This window comes from Cupressus sempervirens, chromosome 6, assembly GCF_028749045.1.
Source record: "Cupressus sempervirens isolate cs-2001-9-10 chromosome 6, ASM2874904v1, whole genome shotgun sequence".
NCBI lineage: Eukaryota > Viridiplantae > Streptophyta > Pinopsida > Cupressales > Cupressaceae > Cupressus > Cupressus sempervirens.
The window spans coordinates 28,485,777-28,491,776 of NC_143123.1; positions in this window are offsets into that span (position 1 = coordinate 28,485,777).

The window sequence follows — 6,000 nt, forward strand, 5'->3', positions numbered from 1 at the left end:
ATGAACCCTCTTTTACTTGTGCATATAGGTTGTGGTGTTCTATAATACATTAATACATAAATAAAAGGCTAAACGTGATCATCATTTAGAAAGAGCATGCAACACTATGGTGGCATACATATGCTATGTAGATGGCTATGTGATAAACTTCACAAGAATGCATAACATATCCCCTTATCTAATTTTCTTCAACAAGCACAACTATCTATGATTTTTGAAAGTATGTTGTTGTTGCTAACTACAAAAAACATCAACCATCAAGATGTCTCCCCAATAGTTTTATTCACGTCAAAAAGAGACTAGCATCTTAATTTGGCTATCATTTTCTAGTCAAGTTTGTGAATATATACACAAGTTGCAAGTTTCAAGTTAATATTTAGGCAAGAACATATAGTATTGTCAATGAAACATGGCTAATAATGATCAAAGTCTTCAATCACACTTGAGAATTATTGATGCCTAATTGGTTCATTGATCACAGTTAAATTCTTGCACCTTAAGTACTTTGAAACTTGGAAGGATTCCATAATTAATGGTAACATAAAAATACCTTATGGAGTTTGTACATTGCATGAAATCAATCAAATTCATTATTTTTTCCATAATATCTTGGTTGGAATGTGTTTCTAGCTTCAATTATGTGCTCATGATTGCATTGGCATTTCAAATCATAGTAAATGATCCATCATCAAGATGAGAAAGTGCAAAAAGAGTGAATATCTTAGAAACACAATGAATTCAAAAACACATTCTATTCATGAAATTAACAAGATAAATTTTGCATAGCTCAACTATGTGATCATAGAAAACCAAACAGGAAACACATGCCAAAGTATTTTTGTAAATGGGCAAATATTTTTCATTAGAATGCAAGAAGCTTGATGTCAAAAGTACTAAATGTGATAACTATAGTTTAAATTTATATGGCAATCATAGATAAATCAATGGCCACACCATCAATGGAGTATGACATACTAAGATTTATAGAGAGGTGGTGAAGTGGTCATCCCCTTTCCCAATATTTGTTAAATCAAAATTTCTAAGAGTGCATCTTAAGGGAATTCAAGCTTGGTTGGGTTGGATGCATACTTAGAGATAACAATGGCCTTTTAAAGGAGACATGTTGATATAAATACTTAAAATGTTGATGTATCAAAGTTATTGTCTTGAGAGAGGAATTAAAGCTTGCCCAAAGTCAAGGTCCTAGACTTTGCAAGTTGAGGAAAATTTACAATTAATAATTAATGCAATGTTTAATGAAAGAATGCATAGTACTATCTTTATAGAAGCTCAAGGCTTCCTACCAAATCAAACTCAATTGGCTCAAAATAATACCTAAGCAAGTATTGAATATGTCCTCCTCCTTGAGCAATCAGTCTGAGTTAATGGATGCAATTGCATTTACTCCAATCTTTTCATGGACCCTTTAGACTTATAATGCCATATCCTAAATGTTTTTGCACTTTGTGGAGAATCTGGATAATAAAATCATTTGACCACTTGTGAAACATGTTTTATAACTAGATGTTTTTAAAAATGTTTTATAATTGGATTTTTTGAAATAAAAAGCAACCAAAACAAGGAGGTTGGCCCTTACAAACAAAATGCTGGCAACCAGCACACTACCAGACAAAAAAGCAGGAAGCATCACTGCAATAGAGAACTACACTAACAACCAAGAAACTACTAGCTAGTAAAGAATTAACCAAACTAAATTTACAACAATAGTACTAATTATACTATGATTGTTCAAAGCATAAATTGTTGGCATAAACAAACCAACCCATCCTAGAAAGAACACACTACCATTTATATCGATCAGAGTAACATCTATTATAGTGTTGAAGACTATAATACTAATCATACTATTAAAGTTCAGAATATAAAACTATTGACATAAACAAGCCAACCCAAGTCTGAGTAATAGTTATAAACCAACAAATCAAATAGCAGCAGAAAACAAAAAAATAACTAGGTTCATAAAACCCTTAAAGGCTACCATATTATTTTTCATCCTTTTCCTTCCCTTTCCCAATCAGAAGCACCCTAGCCCAATCCTCAGCTAGAAACTTATAGAGGAGCTTGTTATCCTCCATGTCTAGCCTCGTTTCATCCTTCTCCTATGTGAGCAATTGGAGGGTGGTAGCAGTAGCATGGGTAACCTTCAGTGCAAATTTAGAGAAGGAGTAGAACCCCTCCTCTAAGAATTTAACCCTTTTTTCCAGCTATGCCTTCTTCTCATTCTGTTCCTCCTCTTTCTCCTTGTTTTCTTTTTCATCATTTTTATACACCTCTTTAGTCTTTGTCAATGGCTGGTTCTCACCCTGCAAAACTTGAGGGTTAGTAAAAACATTGATTTTGTCCTTTACCAGAGAGGAGATGGTGATAGGGGAAGTGTCCACTTTGCTGCTATCCTCAGATAAGGTAATAGGCTACAAGGTAAAGCTCACTGACACATGTGTGGTCTTAGTGGTATTGACATTACTAGCAGACACCTTGGTATTTCCAGTAGACACCTGGGTATTATCAATAGAGTTTTCATTTTTTTCTTTCTCCTCATTCCCTTTTTCTCTCTTAGAGTTAGAATGTTTCTCCTCCTCTAGCTCTCTTTCATTATTTTCTGAACTCTCCTCCTTCGCCTCATTAACCCTAAATCTATTAGCCTTTTGTTTATACCTTGCCTATGTTTTTGCAAGCCTTCCCGACCTTCTCCTACCCTTTCCACCTCCTTCCTCTTTCAAATCCTAAATTTCCACCTCCATTGGTTTTTCAATTTTGATTTTTTTACTACCCTTTTGTTCAATAACCAGTTCTGGGTTTTTCTTTTTCTTATTTTCTCTACTAGGGGAAGGCCATGAAGTGTGGACTTTGGTACTAGTGCTGGTACTTAGCGAGGAATTCTGGTGGTGGCATTGATTGTCAACCACAAAAAACCTAGGGGGGTAGAGGGTAAGATGGAACTTGTAGAGTCTAAAAATCAAGCCCTGGTGGATGATGGTAAAATTATTACCCTTACTTCTCTTCTCCCTAATATCACTAATCATATCCTAAGGGGAGTGTAACAGAAAGAATGTCATAGAAATGAAGTCTCTATTTCTAAAATGGTTTAGGAGGGGGAAGTGATAATAATAATAAACTCCAAACTTGCCTTCGAGCATGAGGTACTTCATTATCACCAGAAAAATATCTTCCCACGGAGCTGGTAGCTTATCCCTCTAGAAGCCTCCTCTATAGCAAATGGGTTCTTCATCCTCTGCAAAAAAAACTATTCATGGTGGCCTTGTCCGCCATTTTTGTAACCTTCTTCCATTTCTTCCCCTTCATAGACAACCTAGTAGCCATAGCAAAAACATCCTCATTAACTTGGAACATGATACCATTTATGGTAACCCTACGGTCATTCCACCCATTCATAATCTAAAGAAAAAAAAATTCGTCATACCTCGCTATTGCCTACATATAAGGAAGAAATCCCCCTTCTTTTAATAGGAACCTGGTTGCCATCCTATCTTTAAAATTTTCTATCTTTGTTGGCTCTGGTCGATTCAAATCTCCACCCATTTCTTCCTTGCTAATTCCTGATCCACCAACTTTAGTAATTTTCATCTGAACCTTCTTGCCGTCAATCTTTCTGTCAACAATAATATTATTAAACATCAACATCACAAAAATGATGCAAATAACCTCTATAGGATCTTTAAACTTCTCGCAAGAAAGTTTTCGGGGCACTTTGAAATCCCATTCATTTTCATTATGGGATTCATGCGTACTTAGCATCATTACTCTACCATCCCTGAAATCTTTGATAGCATCCATAATTATATCTTTCATACTTTCAAAAAGAAAATAATTTAAATTTCACATTATGTTACCATAATAGCGAAGTAACTCATATCTCAAATTGCATCTATTTATTATCCAGTCTGAATGACAGTGTCTCATCATCTTTCCCTTATATTTTTTATTTAATTTAGCAAATTTCGCCTTCCTAGATATAATACTGCCAAAATTAGCACTGATCTTTATTTGCCTGGCCATGCTTAATTCTCCCCCTGCTTTCCTTGTAGATCAGGGTCTTAATTTTCTCCTTCAAGATATCCATGCTTCTCCAACACGTCATTTCCTTTAATTCAAACCTCATGGTAGTTGCAGCATTCGCCACCATATTACCTTCCCCGTATATGTGTTGCAACTGGACTTTTTTCATCTTGTTTATGATATGTCTAATATTTGTGATGATATTTTGGATATTCTAGCCAGGTTGAGAAGCTCCCTTCACCATATCAATTATTAATTTGGAGTCACCTTCTATAGTTATTTCCTTTATTTGCATTTCACTAATCAATTGTAGACCTCAAAATGAAGCCATCGCTTCAACCAAATTATTAATGCCTCCACCAACATTCCTAGAGTAGACTAGCAGTGCATCACCATTTCCATTCCTCAGCACTCCATCTGCCACCCCTATTCCCTTTCTTTCAGCACCATTGAAGTAGCTTAAGATGTGTTATTGTTGGTGGTTTCCATCTTTTTTACTACCTCTTTATTACCTTAGAGTTATCAAACCGGTTAAAATTCCATTGAATACCCCACTTTTCCACTATTTGGCATTCCTTCCTACCTGGTTCTTCCTTCGATGTCTTACATTTGGCAATCCTTATATTTTCTTTCAGTAGTTTCTCCATAATTCTCATAACTACCTCCTCAGGTCTTTCCTCTTCCCGAAAGATTCTATTGTTTCTTTCTTTCCATAATTGAATGTTGAGGAGGAGCATTTCAATGTTTATGCCTAGCTATTTGCATTCCATCCATATCAATGCTTAACACCATTGCAATTTTGTTTTGATTTCTCCTCTATTTCAAGCTATATAGCAACACAAATGTCTTCCTTCTCATGATTGGCCCACCAAATGGTACTTGATCCAATGTCTAGATCTTCCAATAAGACGATTCTCTTTTACTGCCATCTTTGTATCTTGGTGTCTTACTTTTCACGAGGATTTTTTCATCATATATAGAAGAAATGGAAACTGTCATGCATGATGAGTTTTCATTGACTTAATTGGGTTTTCCATTTGTTTAAGATTGAGATATCTTAGGTTTCTTTCAAACTTAACATTGCACAATCCTAAAACGCTTTTGATTTATTCTCATTATTGCACATGGCTGATTGAGGCCCTACTTTGACTATCTTTCTTTCAAGATTCAAGTTGCTTAGTCACAATGTTCATCACCATTGATTGACCATACTTTTTATCTATCACTTTTTGACAACTCTATTTACCTAACTCATGCATGGGCCAAAAACTTCATATTTAATTACCTTTTGAGTCCACAAACTTGAATCATGATATTCTTCACCATTGTTTGATCCCACTTTGATTTGATAGCTTGTTGGAAGCCTCGCCTACTTAACTCACACACGAGCCTTACATTTCACATTCCACCAGCTCTTGGTTTATGCAAGCACCTCATAATCACAATAGGAGACAACCAAGTAGATTTTACCTTAGGTATTGGGTACTTAAGGTTATAGATTTATTGCACAAGAAGTATGATATTGACTTGGTTGGATATGCTAATGTAAATTAGGTGAGTGAATCTCATGATCACTAATCTACTTCAAGATACCACATATCACTTGGTTCAAGTCCTATATGTTGGTCACCCAAAGAGCAGAATGCTATTGCTTTATCTTGGTCTTTGTCCTAGACTATGAGTGCCACCACTAAGACCAAGCACTAGGAGCTTCTAAATGCCATTACTAAGGCTATTTGGTTTCAACATCTTGTCAACAAGTTTTAGCATTCAATTTCAAACAATCATCTATCGTATTCAATGATAATCAAATTACTGTTCAAATTAAACAAAACCTCAACCACCATTAATAGATCAAGTTATATACCATATCTGAGAGATTTTATTCATTAATGAGTTATTGATCTCCAATACGACCAAACTACTAAGTAGGATTCTAGCATCTTCACCAAACTCTTTACA